Source organism: Symphalangus syndactylus, chromosome 9 (assembly GCF_028878055.3).
Source record: "Symphalangus syndactylus isolate Jambi chromosome 9, NHGRI_mSymSyn1-v2.1_pri, whole genome shotgun sequence".
Classification (NCBI taxonomy): Eukaryota; Metazoa; Chordata; class Mammalia; order Primates; family Hylobatidae; genus Symphalangus; species Symphalangus syndactylus.
The window spans coordinates 112,066,002-112,090,234 of NC_072431.2; the positions used below are offsets into that span (position 1 = coordinate 112,066,002).

Sequence of the window (24,233 nt, forward strand, 5' to 3'; positions counted from 1 at the left end):
TCCTCAGTTATTTGTAGGTTGACCTTTTGTTTTGGGTGCTTTTTCACTCTCCTTTCCTTAAAAAAAAGTTTCCCTCTTTGCTTCTTGACAAAAACCTTTATTTTGGTCCCTATTTGCATCTCTGTTAATTAAGCATGGCTAATTTGATATGTAGTTGGGATGGGGAGGGTTAAGGATTAGATGAATAGAGGTCTACTCCCTGCCTCCCCCGGGTGGTGGGCAGAGGTGCTCCACAGACCTGCAAGACTGAACAGCTGGACACAGCTGACGGCAAACCCGATGCCAGGGAGAACCTCCTCTGTGCCTCACTGGTTTTGTCTCTTTGGGGATATTGAAAGCGTCATCCCGTTTCACAGACTGGACCCTCTGTGAAGGGCTGAAAAAATAAAATATAAAGGCCAGTTCTCTGTGCTCTTTTCTTACATTCTTGTAGTGTATATATTGGGAAATCCACGGGCGAACTTGTGCACTGTAGAATAGAACACAAGTGTCCAAGACTCTCACTTGGTGCATTTACAGTATGCAAATTCCAATTCCAATTAGATTGAAACCTCTATTTAGCAGAGTGGTTTTGTGAAATAAATAACTTTTGAAGAAGGAGACCTACTATATATAATAAATATATATTTTTCCTTCAGTTGCCTGCACGGTGCTTCCTGCATTCCCAGCCCTTGCCTGCAATGCTGATTCCGAAGCATCTTTGGGCTCTTTACAGAAGGGATGCTTCTCCTTCCCTTCCTGGCACAGGGATTTCATCCTTGATTTACGGTGCTCAGCTTGTTAGCGCCGGTGAAGGGGAAAGATGGTGTGAAGGTCGTTATGTCCGTTTTGTCCTCTTAGAGAGAAAGTGAGGGGGTGTGTTTCTTGCCCTGTGCTTGTCGTGGTAGTGGTGGAGTTCGACAGGCCCCCGCTTCTGTCAAAAGGAGTCGAGCCAAACTCTCATCCTCTCTTCTTCACCCTCTATACTACACGTTGTCCAACAGGGGGTGAATAATTTCAAAAGCGGAATTCAGAATTTCAGGAAGAGTAGCACATCACCGAGTAGAGAGCCTCCCCCCAACACCCCCCTTTTCATCATTCTCCCCTCCTCAGCCCAGCCGTGACAAACTGACAGATAATTAACAGATCAGGCCCTCCTATTAGGCGTGCCCCGTGCTGGAAGCTGCTCTGGCTCTATGCAGTCCTTTAGCAGCTCTGTGCGTGTGGGTGGTGCCGCACTAAGTGGCCATAGCAGAGGGCAGGGAGTGCTTTGGGAAAAGCAAACAGAATGCTCTTTGGAGGAGAGAGTGCTTAAGAGGGAGAGCGGGGGCAGTAAGGTGCCTGGCTTGAAAGCACCTGGTGAAAAGACTTGGACTTTCAGGGTTGTGATCCGGAATACCACCGCCCGTCTCCGGGAATGGTGCGCTGGGTTATAATAGGATGCCTGATTACAAAGAACATTTTGAAGGCCACTTCCCAGGTCAGGCTGTGCATTAGGTGCACTCATCCTTCGGTGTAACACTGTGCTGGACTTGCAAAATTGGAAGTGCGCAGCCTGTTGTGTTTCAGCTTTGGCATTAAATATTTCTGCACAGACACTGCCCTTTGTGGCTTTCTCTCAGCTAACTAACTTTTCTTTCCCCGGTGGAAAGAAGAATTCATTGTGAGAATATTCATTTCTACTTATTGGTGACTTTTAAAAACTACTTTTCTTTGTTTTTAGAGACAGGGACTTGCTGTGCTGCTCAGGCTGGAGCACAGTTTGCAAACACAGCTTACTGCAGCCTTGACCTTTGGGCCGAAGTGATCCTCCCGCCTCGACCTCCATGTAGCTGGGACCATAGATGTGTGCCACCACACCCAGCTCATTTGAAATTTTTGTTGTTGTTGTTGAACAGAAATGGTGAGAGTAAAATAAAAATAAATTAAACAAATAATACTTTTTGGTAGTGATGGGGTCTCACTTTGTTGCCCAGGCTGGGTCTCAAATTCCTGGGCTCAAGCGATCCTCTCACTTCAGTCTCCCACAGTGCTGGGATTACAGGCATGAGCTGTTGTGCCTGGCCTTCTTCCTTTTTTTTTTTGTTTTTGTTTTTGTTTTTGTTTGGTTTTTTAACTAGAGACAAGGTCTCACTCTGTCACCCCAGGCTGGAGTGCAGTGGTGCGGTCATAGGTCACTGCAGCCTCGACCTTCTGAGCTCAAGTGATCCTCCTGCCCCAGCCTCCCAAGTAGCTGGGACCACAGGCATATGCCAACATGCCCAGCTAATTTTTTTTTTTTTTGAGACGGAATCTCGCTCTGTCGCCCAGGCTGGAGTGCAATGGCACGATCTCGGCTCACTGCACGCTCTGCCTCCCAGGTTCGCGCCATTCTCCTGCCTCAGCCTCCCGAGTAGCTGGAACTACAGGTGCCCGCCACCACACCCAGCTAATTTTTTGTATTTTTAGTAGAGACGGGGTTTCACCTTGTTAGCCAGGATGGTCTCGATCTCCTGACCTCGTGATCTGCCGCCTCGGCCTCCCAAAGTGCTGGGATTACAAGTGTGAGCCACCGCGCCTGGCATGCCCAGCTAATTTTTAAATTTTTTGAAGAGACAGGATTTCACTGTGTTGTCTAGGCTGGTCTCAAACTCTTGGCCTCAAGTGATCCTCCCACCTTGGCCTCCCAGAGTGCTGGATTACAGTCATGAGCCACCATGGCCAGCCCTGAAAACTACTTTTCTACTTCCCTTATGGTGGCCACCCTTCTCATTTTCATGATTTGAATATTAACATACAGATAAATTTAGCAACATGTAGGGGCTACACGTAGGCTCAGGTCCTTAGGCCTGGCATGTTGGAGCAGAAAGAAACACCTAATTGCATCAAAACCACTCTAAGTTCATGTATGTGGAGCCCATCAAGCTGAAAGCATCCAGACAGCATCTGCTGTTATCAAATCACTCGTGAATCCAGCTAATTAAAATAGAGCTTCATTTTTCTGAACCATTGTTTGGCAGGAATTCGAAACGGGTCTAACCCAATTTCTTCGTGTTTATGAGCCTTTATTATATCAGAGGTACTTTTCTGTAAATGTACAGGGCAGCGTTAAATGAACTGATCCACACAGTATCACTGTAGACGCACTCTGGACTTGCTAATGATTTCTCTTCCAGCTTTCTGGTTTCCAGACATACTCTTGAAAGCTTTATCTTCTCTTTTTCTATCCTCTGCTCTTTGTCGTTGTCTTTTTTTTTTTTTTAAACATTTTAAACTTTCCTTTTACTTTTTAATCTTCTTTTCTCTTTGGAAATAGGAAAAGTATCCCCTTAAAGAAGTTTTCTTTTCCATTTCTCTTTTTCTTTTTCTTCCTCTCTTCCTGTTTTTGTTTTTCTTCTAGTGGATAAGATTTGTCTTTTCTCCCTTTATTTCTTGCTGTTTTTCTATTCTCTCCTTTTCTTTTTCTCTCTTATCTTTTCTCCCTTTTATACTTTCTTCCATTCCTTTTCTCTAACCTTCTCTTTCTCCTTTTTCTCTTCTTTCTATCTCCTCCCATTTTCCCTAATAAAATATTCTTATGCCTTTGTCTCCACATGCAAATACTGACTAGGGCAGACGGGGGTGCCTGTGGAGGCAGAGCTAGCTATCTGGCTGCTCTGAGATGATGTCAGCTGATTTTACTTCTCTGAATTTGCTTTCATCTTTTATTTTGGGTTTTAAAAAGATTTTTCAAGCCACATCTACTCTACTTTATAGTCTGTAATCCTACTTTGAAGATGAAAAGTGTTGCATAAATGCCAACTAATTATTCCTTATAACACTTTGTGAGTCTCTAAGCAGTATTATTTCCATTTTACAGATGAGGAAGCAGAAACAGGAAAGGTAAGTAGCTCTGAAAGTTACTGAAGAAGTTGGTGACTAAGTTAGAATTAAACCTGGCTCATCTTTGGCTTTGCTTTTTGATTACCACCTTATGGGTGTTGACTTTTTTCCCCCTAAGAATCATACATATTTAAGGTGAGGTTGAGTGAATACCATCCCCTTGGCCCCTTCTCATTATATACTTTTAACCTTCTGAAGTTTCATTTGTAGTCTTTAGATGTTAAATGAATTTCTAGGTAATTCCTGGGAAAGAATGATGCTGAACCACTTGTGGGCTGGTAAAAACCCTGTCTATTACAGTCTTAAAGCAGAGTGCTCACTTTCTCTTTCCAACAGCTTCTAGTAAGTGGGCCCACGTCACACGCACTGGCCCCAGTGATCGTAGCGTTGTAGGAAGCGCTGCCATATTTGATTGAATTTAGCCATTCTGGAATGACGTGTTCATGAAGTCGGCTCTTGGATTACTGTGGCCTTATTATTGCTAATGCATTCTGACATTACAGGTGTAGTCTTGGCTCTCCCAGAAAGGGCAAGGCTGCTCTTACCAAACGAAAGAGCAGAATTTATGAAACCGTTACACAGTGAGGCCAGTGTTCACTTTTAGTTACTAAGCAGAGTAAGGGAAATAAATGCTTTTATAGAAAAGATAGCCAGTGACAGCAGTCTATCCTGATTCCTCATCCAGCATTGTTTCAAAAAGTGGATCAGTTAATATTGTTCCCAGACAGAGAACGAGGACCAATGGATAGAAGGTTCAGGAAAGGAGATTTCAACTCAGTTTAAAGAGGCACTCCTGAAAATGAGCTGACAGTATCTTAAGGGAGTAGTTTCCCTGCTCATTATGAGCATTCAAGAGGAGGCTTCCTGATCATTTGTCAGGGTTGTTGAAGAGGGGAGTCCCTAGGTCATGGGTGGGACCAGATGGCTTAAGATCTCTTTTGGCTTGTTTCCTTGTCTTAGATTGCTACAGCAAAAACAGCATCTTTCCTGCTTCTATTTTGACTTTACAAGTGGCCGGTGTACTGTGAGGACCCGTGAATGCTCAGTAACTATTCATTATTTAATCTCTGCCTTCCTGCTTCTTAATCTAACATGAATCAAAGCTGTTCTTGTTCAATTCAGGAAAACCACCATCTCTGGCACGTCCTAGAATGAGGCATTCTGGATAGCCACATTTTCTGGATGCTCATCAGGAGCCATTTGAAAGCAGAACAAAACAAAACACTTTAAAACTTTTGGCTGGGAATTATGTAAAATGGATTACATACTTTCTTGCTTTATTAAGCTGAATATCTGAAATATAATTTAATCGTGATGACTCAGTATTGTCATTTTAGATGAACATGTTTATATGGTGTTATAAGCATAGCTGTTTTCAAAACCTGTTGAAATATAGGTATGTTGTATATTTGCCCCTACTTGAATGACTCCACCGATTCTAAATGACCCCAGACTAATAAGCTTTTTGAATTTTTTTGTTTGCTTTTCATGGATGTTTCTCTCTTGACATTTGCTGTTAGGCTTTTTTTTTGCTGTCACATCTTTGTTCTGTGTCTCTGTACTAGCTGGCTCCTTCCTCCGTTCTCATTTGCAGCTTTTATCTTCTATGATTTGGATATCAGATAACTAAGCTTGTATATAAAATAAATAGTAAGTAGTGTGAGTAAAGCTTCGCAGTGTATAAAATATATGGAATTTGTAATATCTGTTTTGGCTGCCCTGATTTCTTCTGCTCTTCCCTGTCTCCTCCTTCTCTGTTGATTTTCTCCTTTTTTTGAATTGGGTGTCAGTGGAGAGATGAAATCTGGAAAGACTGGGTCTTGTCCTTGATCTAAGCCCATATCTCTGGCCCAGGTATCAGCGGCTGCCTCATGGAATCAACTTAGAAATTATAAAATGGCACAGGTAGGGGGTCCTGAAGGTCATCTGTTTAACCACTTATTTTATAGCAATGAAGGAATCTGAGGCACTGAGTGGGGACATGAGAGGCGAGGTTCATGACAGTATTTGTGTAAGGTAAAAAAAAAAAATCTTGTAGGAAAATTCTCTGCTGGCTTATCAGCAAGTTCAGAATTAAAGTACATAAACCAAAAAAAGGCTTCTGTTTGTGGCAGCGTTTGGCTGTGTTTGCACCCAAGACTGTTATCGATATTCTAGGAGAAGCTTTAATCCTTTCATTCAAACTTACAAGAAATGCTGTTTCCTTTTAGTTAAAAAAAAAAAAAAAAAAAGTCCAAGAGAGCATTTGATTTGAGGAACCAAAAGTCTAGAAAATGTATCCGGGAGTCCTCGTCAATTTCGGGCATAATGAAATATCAAAAATACTCAATAAAAGCTCCTTTATTACTTTAACAGTTTAAATGTGGAGTTTTTAGCCATCAGGTTAATGTTTTGGTATGATTCTTTTATTTGATTGTGAGCACTTTTCCAGGTAGCTCTGCCACTCGAGCGCTAATCAGATTCCCACAGATAAATGGTGCTAGCTGCAGCCTGACATCACTGCGTTATTGCTTCAACATTATTTTATTTTGTTTGGTTTTCCTGTAAAAGTTAATAACTCCATGTCCATGTGTTTAAACAGGCAAGAAGTGAGAGAGGAAGGACAGTGAGCAGAAAAGGCTGAGGGATGTTTCAGGAAGCTTGTGCAAAATTGAGGAAATTTAGGGATTTTTGTAATTTCCAGGTATCTTACCTTATGAACAGTATGTGAAGAACCAAGAAGGTTACAAAGTAAGATGGTAATTCATAGTCCTTCAGATAACAAAAAGTGAACTTCTCTGTTTCTCAGACAGAGCTGGGAAGAATTTGAAAGGAGTTACCATTGATTTAAAGGAGGAAGATGCTCACTAAACTGATTTGCTTAATGGTGAGAATTGTGTAAATTTTGTGTTATTCATAAGTAAATTACATGCTCATCTGCCATCTCCTAGATGACCAAGATGGGGAAGAGCATCAGATATAGGGCATAAAGACCCTCCTTTTCATCTTCCCATTATTAGTAGGACACAGTGGCTCTTGGCCAAGATGGCTCTGGTGCTCAGTAGGCCTTTGTGGAATCATTTGTTTTATTGACTGATTGATTGATTGATCAATTGATTGATCACTCAGCCTGTCACCCAGGCTAGAGTGAAGCGGCACAATCATAGCTCAGTGTAACCTCAAACTCCTGAGCTCAAGCCATCCTCCCACCTAGCCCCCCGAGTAGCTGGAGCGCCACTACGCCCAGCTATTTAAAAAAAAAACAAATTTTTTTTGAAACAATGGAATTTCACTATGTTGTCCAGGCTGGTCCCGAACTCCTGGCCTCCAGCCATCCTCCTGCCTCAGCCTCCCAAAGTGCTGAATTATAGGCGTGGGCCACCATGCCTGGCCGGATCATTTATTTTTTAAAGTGTGTGTTTGTTTATTGGTAGCTGTGCTGGCTAATAATAGGGATGTTTATGGTATTTAGTGAAAGGTTGCTGAATGGTTCAAAGCCATGAGGACTACCTTTGGGTTCTTCTTGTGCGTGATGGATTTCCTCACTGAGCTGAAAATTTCTAAATTGGGGTTTATCAGAGAAGGCAATTGGACTGATATCTCTTGATTCAGTTTCTCTTCCAAACTTGTACCTTGATACTAAAGACAGTCTGTGGGTACAAATCTGACGATGGCCGTGATAATCAGTTTCACAGCCCTTATGTCATTACCTCTGAAAGATGTGTAAAAAAAAAAAAAAATGACATTTTCCTCATCTGCGTCAGCAGTATAGTTTGTATTGCTTTCCTGTGTTTCACACTTTGTGTTGATATGTTACTTCTGAAGTCATCTACAAGGGTGTGACCTGTGTTAGATACTGCTTTTTTAGAAAATGGAACCAGACTACCAACTTGTCCCCATGGAGAGCCCATTTCTGGCCACTCTTTGGGGCTGGTGTGCTTGGTGAGGAAGGTGACTTTCCTCTGACAGTAGCTGATTGTATATGACTGAATAGTAAGTTTCCAATCCTTGTCATTCTACTGTCAATTTGAAGATTTTTTTTTTCTTTGAAATGGAGTATCACTCTGTCACCCAGGCTGCAGTGCAATGGTGTGGTCTCAGCTCACTGCAACCTCTGCCTCCTGGGTTCAAGCAATTCTCTCATTTCAGCTTTCCGAGTAGCTGGGACTGCAGGCACATGCCACCACACCCGGCTAATTTTTGTATTTTTAGTAGAGATGGGGTTTCACTAAATTGGCCAGGCTGATCTCGAACTGCTGACCTCGTGATCGCCCGCCTTGGCCCCCTAAAGTGTTGAGATTACAGGCGTGAGCCACTGCGCCTGGCTGGTTTTTTTTTTTTTTTTTTTTTTTTTTTTTTTGAGACAGAGTCTTGCTGTGTCTTCCAGGCTGGAGTGCAGTGGCGTGATCTCAGCTCACTGTAACCTCTGCCTCCCAGGTTCAAGCGATTCTCCTACCTCGGCCTCCCTAGTAGCTGGGACTACAGGCGAGTGCCGGCACACCCAGCTAATTTTTTGTATTTTTAGTAGAGATGGGATTTCACCATGTTAGCCGGGATGATCTCAATCTCCTGACCTCATGATCTGCCCGCCTCAGCCTCCCAATTTGCTGGGATTACAGGTGTGAGCCACTGCGCCTGGCTGATTTTTTTTTTTTTTTTTTTGGACTGTTGCCCAGGCTGGAGTGCAGTGGCTCGATAGCTCACTGCAGCCTCTACCTCCTGGGTTCAAGTGATTCTCCTGCCTTAGCCTCCCAAGTAACTGGGATTACAGGTGTGAACCACCATGCCCAGCTAAGTTTTGTATTTTTAGTAGAGACGGGGTTTCACCATTTTGGTCAGGCTGGTCTCGAACTCCTGATCTCAGGTCATCTGCCCACCTTGGCCTCCCAAAGTGCAATTTGAAGATTTTTAAGTCTGCCAGTTTACTGCATTATGAATTACACTTTTGGAACCCATACTGTAGTTTTTTTGTTTAGGCCATAAAAGAATCAAAGGTAATACAGGTTGAGTATTCTTGATCCCAAGTGCTTGGGACTAAAAGTGTTGGATTTTGGATTTTTTCAGATTTTGGAATATGTGCATAATACTTACTAGTTGAGCATCTTGAATCTGAAAATCCCAAATCCAAAATGCTCCAGTGAGCATTTCCTTTGAGCATGACCTTTGACCGTCATGTTGGCACTCAAAAAGTTTTGGATTTTGGAGCATTTTGGATTTTGGATTTTCAGATTAGGGATGCTCAGCCTGTAGCAGGATCTAGGACTTGGTGGCATCCTGTTAGTAGCAGATCTTGATTGTTTACTTTCTTCTGTTTTCTGGTGGGTCTAAAGAAAATTCTTAGGCTGGGCGTGGTGGCCCACACCTGTAAATCCTAGCACTTTGGGAGGCTGAGGCGGGCAGATCACTTGAGGTCAGGAGTTCGAGACCCACCTGGCCAACATGGTGAAACCTTGTCTCTACTAAAAATAGAAAGATTAGCCAAGCGTGGTGGCATGTGCCTATAGTCCCAGCTACTCAGGAGGCTGAGACAGGAGAATCGCTTGAACCCAGGAGGCAGAGGTTGCAGTGCCGAGGTTATGCCACTTTACTCCAGCCTGGGCGATAGAGCGAGACTCCATCTCAAAAAAAAAGAAAATTTGTGGGCCAGGCATGGTGGCTCACGCCTGTAATCCCAGCACTTTGGGAGGCCGAAGCGGGCAGATCATGAGGTCAGGAGATTGAGACCATCCTTGCCAACATGGTGAAACCCTGTCTCTACTAAAAATACAAAAATTAGCCGGGTGTGGTGGCATGTGCCTGTAGTTCCAGCTACTTGGGAGGCTGAGGCACAGGAATTGCTTGAACCTGGGAGGTGGAGGTTGCAGTGAGCTGAGATCGCGCCACTGCACTCCAGCCTGGTGACAGAGCGAGACTCTGTCTCAAAAAAAAAAAAAAAGAAAAGAAAATTTGTTTGTTGCTGTCTTCTAAATTTGAACTCATTCTAGGCTATGAGTAGTTCTTTTTTTGGTATTCAAATTTATTTTTTAGCATTAGGTAATTCTCTAATTTTCTTATGGAGTGTTTGGTAGAATTGCCTTTTATTTATTTATTTGTTTGTTTGTTTGTTTGTTTGTTTCCAAGACGGAGTCTCACTCTGTCACCCAGGCTGAAGTGCAGTGGTGCAATCTTGGTTCACTGCAACCTCTGCCTCTCAGGTTCAAGTAATTCTTGTGCCTCAGCCACCCGATAGCTGAGACTATGCACCACCACACCTGGCTAATTTTTGTATTTTTTTTTAGTAGAGATGGGGTTTCGCCATGTTGGCCAGGCTCTTCTCAAACTCCTGGCCTCAATTGATCCACTTGCCTCGGCCTCCCAAAGTGTTGGGATTGCAAGCATGAGCCACTGTGCTTGGCCTAGAAGTGCCTTTTGAAGATTCCTTGAAGGTTTTAGTTTTGTGCAGAGTGTGGGCTGATGGTAAACAGAATTTTTTGGTCCAGAGCTTATCTTCCTTGGAATTCAGGAGCCCATCTCTTGCCCTTAGGGCAGGTGGCCCTAAGCCCTTGAGAGGGGATCCTGCCTTGCACCCGCTGGTGGTCACCTATTCAGTAGCTGACCTCCAGTGATGCCTTAATGTTTGAGGTTGCCATTATCCATGACACAACCTTTCTTCATCTCCTTCCTAATCATCCCTCAGTTCATTAGTGCGTGACTAGAGAGCTTCACCAATCTCCATCTGGCCGAACTTCAAAAGAAGTGGAAACTGAAGCAGGGTTTAATCTGCTGAGCATCTGAAGCTACTGGAGGTTAGGAGAAATACCTTTCAAAAAGCATGAAATTCAACCACTGGTGGAGAGAAAGAGACTAGGAAATAGAGGCAGTCGTATCATTAGGGAGGTGCTCGTGACTGTGTGCCACATATTTTTAGTGTTGGAGTCACCTGCCACCATCACTGTGTGAGCTCACAGTTCTCTCAGGGAGCATCTTGGACACTGAGTCATTACATTCCTTTAGAGTGATTTAACTCAACAGCTTGACACCTTCATTAATTTTACAACATGAAGGCTGGGTGCTCTCTGCTTCCTCTTTAACAGTGCAGGGAAATTAGAGGAATATTGAAAATATAAAACCAGGGGATACTGGAAGAAGGAGCAGTCGAGGAGCTGTTGAAAGACGTCATGTTAAGGAATTGAACTACTTGTCTTTCCTTGGTATCTCTTGGGATCGAGCACCCAGCTCTTGCCACTCATCTCTGGCGCATAAACCTTTTATTTCCGTTCCTGGCACGCTGGCCGAACCTCCAACTTGCAGCCAACTCGTTTGCCTTCTCTGTTGAGGTCACTGCTACCGTGATCCGTGTATAATGGCATTTTCCTCCTCTTTTCAGTATGAAGGCTATTACAGTTTCTTCTCTAAACAGTACTTCAAACAATTTGCTGCCAGTTGCATTTCAAAGCCAGGGAAAAGGCAAATGTCATCCTTTTTTTCTCCCCTCTTTGGGTAACTGCTTTGTTGGTTGCATCAAAAATTAGAGGGGCTGCTATCTAAATTCAGGTGGGGATGCGTGGGGACAAGGCATTTAAATTTGCTTTTCTTTCTCCCTGAAGGAGAAAAACGCTTTTCCTTCTCAACCTTTCCTAAAAAGGAACTTTGATCTTCCCAACCCACAAGCAAGGGTTTCATTTCTTCCAGGCCGGCGTGTGCTCCACAGCTCCTTCTGTGGCGTGGTGACTGTCGCCCTCTGCATCAGCAGCTCTGCTTTTCAAGCTGTGCTCCTCCACTGCACCAGCGCCCTTTGGGCTGGAAGTTGGCACCCAGAGTCCTCGGCTGGACACGGACACCTCTCCAAAGTCACCCTTACGTCCCTAAGATCACTGTCCCTTGACATTAAATAGTGCGTGGTGGTTTAAGATGCTTTTTATTTCAATATGCATTTCTGGAAGAACTACTTTAATCAAATAACAAAACAATGACATTCTGGCAAGCAGTTCATGCATTATTTTTAACTAAGGCCAAGGGAAAAAAAAATAAATGGCAGAGATATTTCACTTTGAAAGGTAGTTTTTGCGCATGTGAAGTTGCCGCTTTTCATAAAGGCTTTTACTACATATATCAATGAGTTTTAAGAGAGACTAGGGTCAATAATGCATGCTTTAGAATTCCCTAAATACAGATTTACACAATAGCCTTAAAATATATTATGTTCTATCATGTCAACTCCTGTGCACTTCTACCAGCAGAATTTTATTTCTTTAATGTGAAAAACAAAAGGACAGAGGAAAGTAAAGTAAAACAAAGGAAATTAGGGCCCACAAGCTTAATTAGTATAGTGTTGTAACCCAAATCAACAATGGGAAGGACACAGTGACAAAACCCAGGAAGTTCCAAGTCGAAAGAGAATCTCTTTCCTTTAACTCCTTGAGTGCCAGGGCACTTGCTAGCCAGCTCCTTACCCAGGTGCAGGAGGCTACCTGAGTACAACGCACTGTCTTTATTGTTGAACTTCCTGGCTTTTTGTTGACTTTCCCTTCTCCTTTCCTCCCTTAATGTACATGAAACATACCTTTGTGTGTGTGTTAATCATAGATAAATGGGCTAAAGTTGCCTCTTGGTTTTGTAACCCTCAGAGAAGGGGAAAGAGTACAAAAAAAATTCCTGTCACTGTCATCTGTTCATTTTTAATGAGCAATTTTTAAAAATTGAAAATAAAAAAGGAAAATGAATAGGTGTTGAGCCAGCCCGTGATATGTAAATGCAAACTAGTAATTACCTAACACCTCAATTTTCATTCTGTTTCATCTTGCAAAACATTTCATTTTCCCTGAGTGAAAACACTTAATTTGGGCTGTGCGAGTTAGCGGAGCAGCCGCCCCGGCCTGCGCCTCCGCCGCCTCCGGCTAGGGGGCACTTTGGCTCTGCGCTTCTGCCGCCTGCGGGCTCGTCCACCTCAAGGTTATTCCCCTCTTGCCATTCCAGTGGTTTTACTCCGAGTGTGCAGGCCCCTCCCCCCACTCCCACTAGTCTGGTTTCGGGGAGCCTGTTCCTCCTTGTCCTTGCAGAGGCGCATATTGAATTTTGGCTGACCGAGCCTTCCTCTGCATATTAACTTTCCCCTCATACCTGGCTGTTGGGCCCTTGGCCTCCCTGAGTTGCAGTCACACTCTGAGAGCAGCTTTCTGGAAGCTTTCTTTCTCCCTTTGAGGTTGCACACAGAACTGCCTCTAGTTTTTGTTTATTCCTGCTGCTTTTTTAGTCTTTCTTTTCATTTTGGCAGCTGGGGCAAATCTCCTGGATTGAAGCTCACACACATTTGCCCTCCCACCACACTAAGAATGACAATTCCGACGCTTCCTTTCTTTTGATTTTTCTTCTACTCGGTTTAGGATATGTCACCTTTTGGATATGTTCGTGGAATGTGGCTTGTGGTTGCCGCTGCTTCCTTCCCTCCCCAGCCCGTTCCCTAGCTAGAAAGAGAGCGTGTAGACTTGAGACAGAACAGGGAGCCTGGCATTGTGAATGGTAGATCAGAGAGGAGCCTGCATGTAGAAAACCAGAATTATGTTGTCCTAGGACCCTGGATCCGAGAGTGCTCTGCCTGGAATCTCAAGGAACACGGCCTCTTTAGTGAGATATATAGCTTCATAATTAGCCCGTTGCATTTTTTCACGAGTGCTAGCATCAGCATTCTACGATGTGTTTCTCTGATTAACAGCTGCTTTGCAACTAATTTCCTTGTGCCGCCGATGACCATATTTGTCAAGGAACTCCTGACAGAGTACTGATTTCTTACTAAAATGCAGCATTTCTGTTTGAAGAGGGTTCTCTCATTCTTGGCAGTGCCTGGCTTTTTAAATCAGTCCTTGTTAAAACTCGAGTTGGCTTTGGTCTAACGCTTGTTAACAGGATTCTGGGTATCTACTTTAGAGTATGAACGTAGGAACCTTTCACAGGCAATTTAATCTTCTGAGCAGCGCACGTGGAGCAGTGTGGCGCTGGAATGGGGTTTCGGGCCCGTAGATTATATTGGTCATTTTCTTTTGCCCTCTAGTTGTGATCTCTCTGGGTTAAAAGGACTTGGCTTTGGTTGTTAGTGTCATTAATTTTTGAATATTTTTAATATTTTAAGATGGCTAATGAATGCTCACATCTTAGGAGATAGATGTGTATGTAGTACACAGGAGTGCTGGAATTGGTGGCATTCCAAATAAGTGTCACTGGAGACAATGCATCAGGTTTACATGTCAGGTGCAAAGTGCTAAGGCTCCCTCAAACCCCAGGTTCATTATTAGGCAGGCTCTGTCCTCCTGTCCCCCTCGTGCAGAAAATAAAGTGTGTATTCTGAAGATTACAATGTGCAGGTTTTTTGTAGGAGAGTGGAAAACACATAGGAAGCATCTCTTTGGTGAGGACTGTCAGGAACCTCAGTTCTTCTCACTGGGGATTACTTACCCTACACAATGCATTTAACAGCACATAGTTCATAGTAGATAACCCCTGAGTATACTGTATTCCATTGATTTATACAGTTATAAATCCTGCTCTCTCAAATACAAATCTCTCTCAATTGGCCAGTCATCTTGGATCTAAAGGTGTTTTTCAACTGAAGTCCCCCTACTGTTTTTTCCAAGTTGCTGGCAGTGACTCCAGTGTAACCATTGTTATGAGACTGCAAAGACAAGAATTTACTCCTCTTCCTTGCACCTCAGTTTTATCTCTAAGTGACACATAGTGAAAATTATGAAATTTCCCCAAAATTGTGGAGTTGGTGGTGGCAGGGTTGTTTTATTTTGCTTTGGGTGGAGAAGGGGACAGAAGGTAGGGTCAGAGGGATGGATGGGGGGCAGAAACTGTGGTCTGTTTTCTTCGGAGTTTGTCTTCTTTATTTTGATTAAACTAGCTATTAGTAATTCGAGGTGCACTCATTAAGAACTCAGTGCAAGAGGAAGGGAAAGGAATGCTGATTCCATATTTATCACAGGCTCACCAGCAAGCGGCTTCAATGGTGGCATCAGCAGCTTAGCGCCAGAATTCGCCCTGGCTTGCTGCACTCCCACAACATGTGCAATAAAGTTCCTGTCTCTGTTTTACATCTTTGACATTGAGGTGGAAGATTTGGCCTGAATTTATGTAATTTAGTTGGGCACAAATATAACCCATGAATAGTCACATTCATCTTCTAATTAGAAAATCAAACTATAATACAGGACAGGCTGCAGGCACCCCATCATCGAATCCAACAAAAGCGTGTTGTGTGTGTTGGGCCTCTGCAGAGGAAAGTCAGTTGAATTGCTTCATGAAATTAATGAAAAGTGCCCAACAATAGGTGGGTGAAAGGCACAAACCGAGCGCCCTGTCAGTTATTTAGTGTGTGAAGATGTTAGCATTATGGGTAAAGAGTTTTGCAAAATCTTCTCCCGTCGATGTATGAATCATGGGGCTATAAAATTCTAGATTGGACAGGTCCTTCCCCCCATTTTGTAGTGCCAGTTCCTTGCGGAGAGGGAGGGAGAAGAGTCAAGAGTAACTGAAGAAATAATTGGTGAAAGGAGGAGAGAGGTTTTCATATGTTCACACTCACATGTTGCCCCCTCTCAGGGTATCTTGCTTATTCATCCCATTAGGTTGGGGCTATTTGAGTGCTTTATATTTTTGCATCTAGTGTAGTGATGTCGATGCTGTTAAATATGTGATTTGCCTGTCGCCTGCATTTTCAGACAAAGATCAAGAGGAACATAAACAAGCCCCAAATATACTTTATGTAGGTGTTTGGCAGTATTATTTTATATGACTTGAAATTAGTGAATGGAAACTTTAAAAGAAATTGTTCATGTTTTTGCAAGTTTGAAGTGTGCCGGGACTTTGTCAAATTCCCGTTAAAATAAATGCGTCAATTTCATCTCCCTTCCAAATTCATTTATCTTGCTTTTTAAAAAGGTGTTTTCTACTTTACCTGATGTTTAAATTGGATTTGCTCGTTTATGCTGTTCTTTGCTATATCCCCCACGTTCTTCTTAAATGAATTACTAATGACAGAGCACTCCATCATTCCCTCTCTGCAGCCACTTTAAGGAAAGCATGGTGATCTAAACCTTTTAACCTATTAAAGATGATTTTTCCCAATTGAATCAGACCCACCACAGGTGTAATAACTAATCATTTAAACTACACCTGCTATTATGTATTTTTAAGCCATTATGCATGTTGGATAGATGATAATTTATGTTTATTGCATTGTCCGATGGATCCGTTTTGCCTACACTAGGCTGATTAATGTATTTAAAGAAATAAGAGTTGCAATTTTTAAAAAAAAATTGATGGAATGCACCAAGCACTGCATTGAGTGCACCATTAAACCCATTAGAACTTTGCTCTCTAACCAGAAATGCATATACCAAGGACTATATTAAAAAAGCAAGGTGAAACCTGTGTGTTCCAGTGGTGGGATTCTGTTTTCTTTCTCTGTCATGGAAAATTTTGGAAGGATGAAGGAAAGATTTCTGTTTCTATGGGTAATGATAGGAGCTGAACTATTAGCATCTTCTGCTTAAGACCTGTTCATCCACATTTCCGCTGACACCTGGTACACTTATCACACACAGCATGCAGACTACCGCATGATACGAATAGTGTAATTTTCTTGTGTGTTGAAGGTGTATTTTTTTGTCCAGGTGAAGAACAACTATCCCCATGCCGTCTGAGCTGTGCATACTGGCGCTGACCCTGGGGGCCAGTGACTGGGTACCTGTTCATTCTTTTTCCAGAGCAGGGGCCTCACTTCCATTGGTTTTTCTCCTTGTCTCCCATTTCTCCTCTCTCCTTTTCCCCCTCTCTTCTGTTATAGCTCCTCATGTACTGTTGCCTCCTTCTCTTCACCTTTCCCACCTCTACCCATCCCCTTTTCTTTTTTTCTCTTCTTGTTTCCTTCTTCCCTTCTCCCATCTCTTCATTAAAATGCATCAGTGTTATAGATGTTTGTTAGATTTCTCTTGATTTTGGTGTGACCTGAGGCGATCTGGTTGAGGGGCTTAAGGGGTGAGTATGCCGTTTGGGGGCTCTAGAATCTTGAGCATTCATTTTTCTTTAGTCTAGAACTGGTCCGTTACTGTGGTTCATGATGGTGGTTAGTACTGTTGGCAGCATTGGAGGACAGATGATAATCTGTGCGGAGCTGGGCTTGGCTCTCAAGGGACACTAGTATGTCCTGTCGGTGACAGGTCCAGATCTGAAAAGTCAAGATACTGAGTTCATCCTTTAGGGGGAATGTCTAGGGTAAGCCTCCCACAGAGGGGTTACAGGGAAAATGAATACAGGCTTTTCTCTGGCTTTTTTTCTTTGATTTATCCTCATATCTTTTGTTCTCCAAGAGTCTGTTTGGTCTCAGGATTACGTTCATATAAAATATGGGGAAGGAGATGATTTGTAACTTGTATTTCACTTACAGTCACAGTACTTTCTGTTTGACTGCTTCCCTTAGTTTGAAGGATCTTAGAAAACTTCCTTACATCTAGCCTTAGAAATTTTTTCTTTCAACAACTTATGAGTGAACTGCAGGGCCTGTTGACTTTATCTGTAACATGGGACCATATTATTCCTTTGGTTGTGATGAAGCAAATAATAGCAGTCATTTAAAACAGCCCCTTTCCTACCTGGGGCAGGTGGGCGTTTCCCATCCATAGGGCTGGTGTCTGGGGTGGAAAGTAGACAAGCCAGGCGTAAACACACACTTCGCGTGTGCTGAGTGACGTGAAGGTTAATACCTGCAGCGGTGCCCCTTCCATCCCCTGCCTGGCTTATGTGGAGACAGGAATATTTCATTAAATAATATTCATTACCAGAGGCAGGTAGACAATCTGTCAATCTGTCAGCTTTTAGCCATGAAACTCCAAACTTTGCCCTTTGAAGGCTCTTCAGAACTCAGCTCCAGTGCAGAAGGGGGGCCAGTGTGAATGGCAGTGGGTGTTGTCTCCGACATAATCCCTTCCAGCCCGGACGCCCTCAGCACTTTGCCAGGCTCTGGACACAGCGTGGTCTCCGCCCTTCATTTGCTTGCAGTGTAGTTGGGGAGGCAGGCTGAACATTAGAAGACGGTGTAATTATGTCTTCAATTATATGGTACACAGTACAGGCACTGAAGAATTGAACAGAATAGGGAGATCAGAGATGGCTTGCTTATTTAGGCAAGGCTTCGAGGAATCAACAGACTATAAAAGGGCTGTGCTGATAGAGAACGTGTGTGTGTGTGTGTGTGTGTACGTGCGCGTGGGGTAACGTTTAGACAGGTGGAGGCAGGAAAGGGAGGCCTTCCAGAAAGACAGCATATGGGGCACAAGGGCGGCGACATGGGTGTGCATGGCCACATCTGCCGGGGAGTATGAAGAATCAGCTCGAATGGAGATCAGGTGGAACAGGAAGGATCATCGCAGGCCTGAAGCTCGGCAGAAGGATTAGATTTGACAGACTCAGATACAGGAAGCCAGTGAAGACAGGGAAACAACATCGCCTTTCATTTAGGTGGATTTTAAGTTTAAGAAATAACTGGTTATAAATTTGACCACAATAGTATGCTTGTCTCTGTGGAGCTGGGAAAAACTCCCAGGATTTTTAATCTTGAAATTCAGACTATTGAAGTGAAGTTTACTCCTCTATTTTCTCTCTCTCACCAGATTGCCACGGCAGTGAAGTTTCTACAGAATTCCCGGGTCCGCCAGAGCCCACTTGCAACCAGGAGAGCATTCCTAAAGAAGAAAGGTACAGGTTCCACAGGGCCGTGCAGCGTGGCCTGCAGGGGAACTGGGGCTGGGGCAGATGGAAGCCACGGTGCAAGGCAGGTGCTGAGCCACCAGGACTTCCTAGAGCTGCCCACTCATGGGGCAGTGGGGCTGAGGCAAGCCCCCCAGTGGGGCATGCAGGTTTCTTACCTGACAGTGGAGCGGCAAGATGACACGATTCGGGTAATTAAGCATGGAGGACTTAGTCCAGTCCATCATGGCAAAGGCAGCATTCAGCAGCAGAGTCGGCCCATTGGATGAGACTGTGGAGGACTTCTGGTTTTTGGTCCGCTCTGTGTCAGTGACCCTGGCTGCAGGATGACTAGCTTAGGTTAGGAATTCAGCTGCTTCAATAGAGAATGAGGAAGAAAGAAATGAAAGGCAAGGGAAACGAGATGACTAACAAGGTCAGGTTAAAGTCAAGCTTGGGGTCAGTCCGATTTACAGATTGAGGTGGTAAATTAGTGGTTTTATGGTATTTCTGTAAGCAGGGATAAAATGGACCCTGACAAATTCAATATTGTCTGAAGAGACAATCTATTCTGGTTCGGTTGGAATTTAGGGTATTTTTCTTTTTTGTAAAATGAAAACAAACAACAAAGAAACCTGACTTTTCAATTCTTTATACATGTAATTTTCTAGAAACCTAGGAAGTCATTTAAACGTCCTTATATACCATGAAGGGCAAAAGTGAACTTTCTTCCTCCCAAAGCAAAACTCTTTTTCCTTAAGGAGCTGGAATGCCAGCCTTGAAATTCTGAGTTTTGAGCTTTCAGTCAGTTTTGGCTGGAATGGGTGGGTGATATTTCTTAGGTCTGCTCTGTGATGTCCCACTGAAGGGATGCAGCAGGAACCATTGGTCCCTTCACGCGATCATGTCCGGGGGCTGCACTAACAGGGTTTGGGCAGAAGAAACCCAAACACTTCACCACAGGCAGCTGCTTCGCGGCAGCCCCAAGGCTGGGTCCCCGTGACAGAGTTGGTAAGGAGCACTGTGTGGCTGCTGGCTGGCTGCATTGTGCCAGCCCCCCCTATCATTAAGAGATTATTAAAATTTGGAGTTTGTTGGCTGGCCTCGCCACTCCGCAAGCATCATGCCGTAAAGGAGTTTTTCCTTGAAATATGTGTACCTATGGGGAGTAATTAATCATAAAAGCTTAGGGATTTCAGCTCTCTCATCAAAGCACTGAAGCTGGGGAAAGCTGAGCCTAAAAGCTGAGCTGATTACCCAGGGTAACCTGAGACAAAATCTATGGTTGCCGAGAGATCCTTAGCTCCAGTATATTGTGCAATATTATAACTGCCCGATCTTCTCTTCCACCGACAATGACCAGTTAGTCCTCATTTTCTCTCAAACGCAGCTGGGTTAGAATTTCATTTGCAGAAGGTATTTAGAGCAATTTAGAGACAAATGTCTCTGGTGTTTGCTCGGCACTTCCCCACCGCAGGCTTTGCTGAGCAGTTTTAGTATCAGGAGCTCCATCTAATCTGTTTAATTTTAATAAATCCCTGACTGAGAGAGGGAGCAAAAAAAAAAAGAGAGAGAGAGAGAGAAACTCTGGACTAAATAATACTTCTTTTGAGTTACTTGGCTAATAATTACTGTAGAGAGAAAACTGTTTTGTGCAATTATGATTTGTTGCTTCTTTAGGAAAAAAAATCCAACTGATCAATTTATCCAAGAGTCATTGTGCACCCTATGCCTTGTCCCCGGACTCCCATCAGGAATTTAGCAGAGAACCAAACAGACAAAATCCCTGCCCTCGCAGAGCTTAAATTCTAGTGGAGGGAAGGCAGACGATTAACAAATGGGAAAATGAAATAGGTCGGATGTCAGATGCTGAGCGCCATGGATACTGATGAATGAAGCAGGGAGCCGGGCTGAGGAACGCCAGGGTTGGTGTGGACTGGACTGTGATCTTAAACAACATGAATATCAGAGTGTCTCTAAGAGGGTGGCACATGAGCAAGGACCGGAAGGTGACTGTTTATTGGTACAGTGGATATAATTCCTTCTTGACCCCTAACTTGGGTTAGAGTTTTTAGAATTTTAGGCGTCTGGCACCTTGAGATGCTATCCTGCCCTTCGTCCTCTAAAGAGAACCACATGAGTTTATCCCGTACTTAAACCTGGAATCTCTGAGGTTAATCACCCATCTCCATTATCCTCTAAAATGCTGCTTCAGTCAGTAATTATCCATTTCCGAGTTGAATCCCAATGGAGTAGGTTCTGGCAGGACCTTTTCTGGGCAGAGAATTCCAAGGTTTGATTGGTGTCTGGGGAAGAAAAGCCCCTTCACAGATTTAAACTTCACTTTTCAAATTTCGGGCTGTTCCAGGGTCAGGTTTCTACGCTCAGCACGGCCTGGCACCGTCTCCGATGGGGATGAGGGTGAACATCTACCGGGTCCCTAATAGTTGTTGTGGAAGGAAAGCAAGTTGGCTTGCTGGTCGTCTGGACCAGGAGGGGCCTGGGTCCTGGCATCCGTGCTCTTGGACTCCCTGCAGAAGCCTTGCAGTGCTGGGCTTGGAGCACTGGCTCTGGGAGGGCTCTCAGCTCCTGGAGTCTTGGCTTTTCCTAGCAATGTCACTTCAGGGAATTGCAGTGGAGCACTGACTTGAATTATAATCTTGACTTTCTTTTTTTTAATAAACATCTCTTTCCTGAAAAGGCAAATCCAATTTTGTTTTTCTTTTAATATTATTTAATATTTAATATAGAAATTGAGGTCCCTGTAGTGCATGTCAGTTCGGTGGAAAATGAGGGTTACTTTAAGTGCATCAGCTGAGTTTGTTTCATTGTGAAACTGCAGCCGGGAGCAGGGGCTGCATCCTGCCCGTGTTACCCACGGGTTAAGTGTTGTGCTCTCTGACTTCTGGTGGGGGTGCTGGGTGAGGGCGAGTGGGGAATGAGTGGGAGAGGGATGGAAGAGCATTGGTTTGCAAAGGTCTTTCCTGTTTGTTTGTTTTTGTTTTTTGTTTTGAGATCTCTTTCGGATGCTTTAAAGTCTGAACATGGAGCCATTAATGAGAAACATGAAGTTATTAGAATCATTTATCATTTTCTTTGAAGTTTATATTGCCATTTTGTGTAATTTACAACATTTCTTCCTTTTATTGGGAATATTTTGGGTGAAAGAGAAAAGCAGCTGCTCACCTTCAGAGTATTAGAATAAACGTTTTTGTTTTCCTTCCAACCACTTGATTCTGCAGATGACACATCAACTACAGAGTCAGCCACACATCAAGATATTTGGACTGTGTGTGGGGTTTAAGCCCTCATAGAACCAGTCTATATATAGAAGCAGTTCTTGCCAGGCAGGCATCATATCTGGGGCTTTAAGCAGGCTGCAATCCAGGAGGTTAGAGTAATGTAAAAACAGCAATAGTCCAGAAAGTTAGAGGCTTGGAAATTGTCGTCAATAGGCTTGTGTTGATTTGACACCCTATCCAACCACAAAATGTAGGAGGCAATCTGCTTCCAAACATGTTTGGCAGGCTGAGGATGAGGTGGGTAATAGTGATGCTTGTTTGTAAGGGGGGCGAGGTGGGGGAGGGGGATAGAGTTGTCTGTTAACTTACTCTAACATATCTGTTGCAAAGCAAGCTTCTAGGAAAGACAAACATCATCTATTTTTCTGTATAACCCTGCACAGTGGGGCCTGGGTGGTGTTGGCTCACACTTACTGTGTCCTTCTCAAGTGTCTAAGTAAAAGGCTTTTTCCTGCCTCATCCAAGAAATGGTCCTGGTTGGGGCAGGCAAATGAAACAAATAAAACACACCACCATACTTTCTCATTCCAAAAGGTGAAACTAGATCCTATCCTTCTACAGTTCCTGGAAGCAGAAACCCCGGTAGCAAAACCACCTCCTTGCTGGAAATGAACTTGAAGAAATCTGGCGGTCCCAACCTTGGTAGTGGGCTAGAGGTGAAGGGCTTCTCTGTAGAATATATCAAGGGGGAGTAAATTCTTACACAGATTTCAATTTAACTCTCTTTTATTACTTTTCTTTTTTTATCATTTACGTCCATTTCATGAGGTAGTTTGCATGTCCTTGAATGGAATCTCGTTACCATGAAAGCTTTTTTAGCATTGATTTCATAACAGTCTTAATTTAATAGCTCCGTCATTACTGAGAAGCTCTGGGAGTGGGGCCCTGGCTTTCCAGGTCACTGACCTTTTAATTACAAACCTTGTTCTGATGGCCAGGTTATCGACTGGACAGCTCCCAGCCTGTGCCCCCAGGATGAAAACGAAAAAAACTGTGTTTCCTCCCCCATCTCCAGGAAAAAAAAAAATTGTAACCTCTTGTGTTTCTAAAATTAATTTTCTCCTTCAGCTTTACTTTATAATTAATTCTTTAATGTGAATTAATTAGTGAAGCCAGAAGTCTTTTCACAAAGCTTTTCTTCCTAGAGCTTGGGTCCAGCAGATAGCTTGTGGGGAGGGCAGGGAAATCTTGCCAGCTCCCACCCCTTGCTTGCGTGTGGTCCATTTCCTCATCCTCAGAAACTCCTGCGGCTGAGCTGGAAGGAATAGAATTGGCTCTGTGAGGGGCTGTCTGGCCCTTCTGATTTTTTGTTAACGAGACATGGATTGTGGCATCAAGATTTAGATTCATTTCTCTATTTGTTGGAGTCACTGAAGCCAGTATATCCTGGACGTTTTTTAAAGAGGTCCCCATTCTGAGAAAAGACAGGAGTTGAATGTCTTATTGTTTCTTACCTTTCTGTTCGTTGTAGACTACCAGAGGAAACAAATGCCCTACACGGATTCGACTCAGTCATAAGTGTGAACCAAATAGGCCGATCTGGGTTCTCTCACTGACTGAAGAGGAAGAGAAATAAGAGAGGACAGTGGGCAAAATGTAGGGTGACAACCAAGGGTTCTGGTTTGCCTAGAATTGCCCTGGGTTCAACCCTGAAGTTCCCATGTTGTGGACAGCCCCGTGGTCCTAGACAAACAGGTCACCCTAGCAGTAAAAGCCTTTCTCAGGAATGAGAGCTACCAGGGGAGACAAAATGGGTTTGGTTTTGGAACCTGGAGGAAGAAGGCAAAATGAAAGAGTCCACTGGCAGTGAGTCCCGGAGAGGCCCCCCTGCAGCAGCGTGGCATCTTCCGCACCCACTTCCTGCTCTTTCTCCCGTAGCCCTGCCCTAGTGTGGGTCCAGTGCAGAGCCTCTGGGGGCGGGGCCGTGCCCTGCAGGTGAGCGAGGAGCTGCTGGCGCGGAGCAGGCAGGGCTGTGTGGCAGCCGCGCTTGTTCCTGAGGATGATTGAGCATCTCCATCCATCTGTTGTGAACGGACCGTCTTCCTTCCCTGCCAGTCTTGCACCTGCATATTCGTCACCTGCTGTTCTGGCCCAGCCTGTTCATCACACCGACTGGTCCTCCACATCAATTTTCCCGCTCCCCTTGTTATCCAAACTTGTCTTGAACTCCACAGATTTTTCTCGGCATCCAGGACGAGACCTATGGCAGCTAGGCCAGCCGAATGTTGTAGAAACAGAGATGCCCTGGCTTCCCCATTCAGAGCAGGAGCTGATAGCACTTGCTGCCTCAAGAAGGCTGAGCTGAGGGGTTTCCTCCACTTCACCCTGCGATGGGGAAATAGTGCAGAGGAGTTTGCGGGTAGGGAGCACTTTCAGATTTACCCAGTTACTTTT

At 43.9% G+C, this 24,233-nt stretch overlaps 1 protein-coding gene and 1 pseudogene across 1 annotated transcript in view; both read left to right on the forward strand.

The window, feature by feature from the left end:
- LOC129490288 (antiviral innate immune response receptor RIG-I-like) overlaps positions 1 to 24,233 on the forward strand; it is a 337,723-nt gene that overhangs the window by 99,139 nt on the left and 214,351 nt on the right.
- Positions 1 to 24,233, forward strand: part of LOC129490281 (protein SPATA31F1-like) — an 85,206-nt pseudogene that overhangs the window by 21,877 nt on the left and 39,096 nt on the right.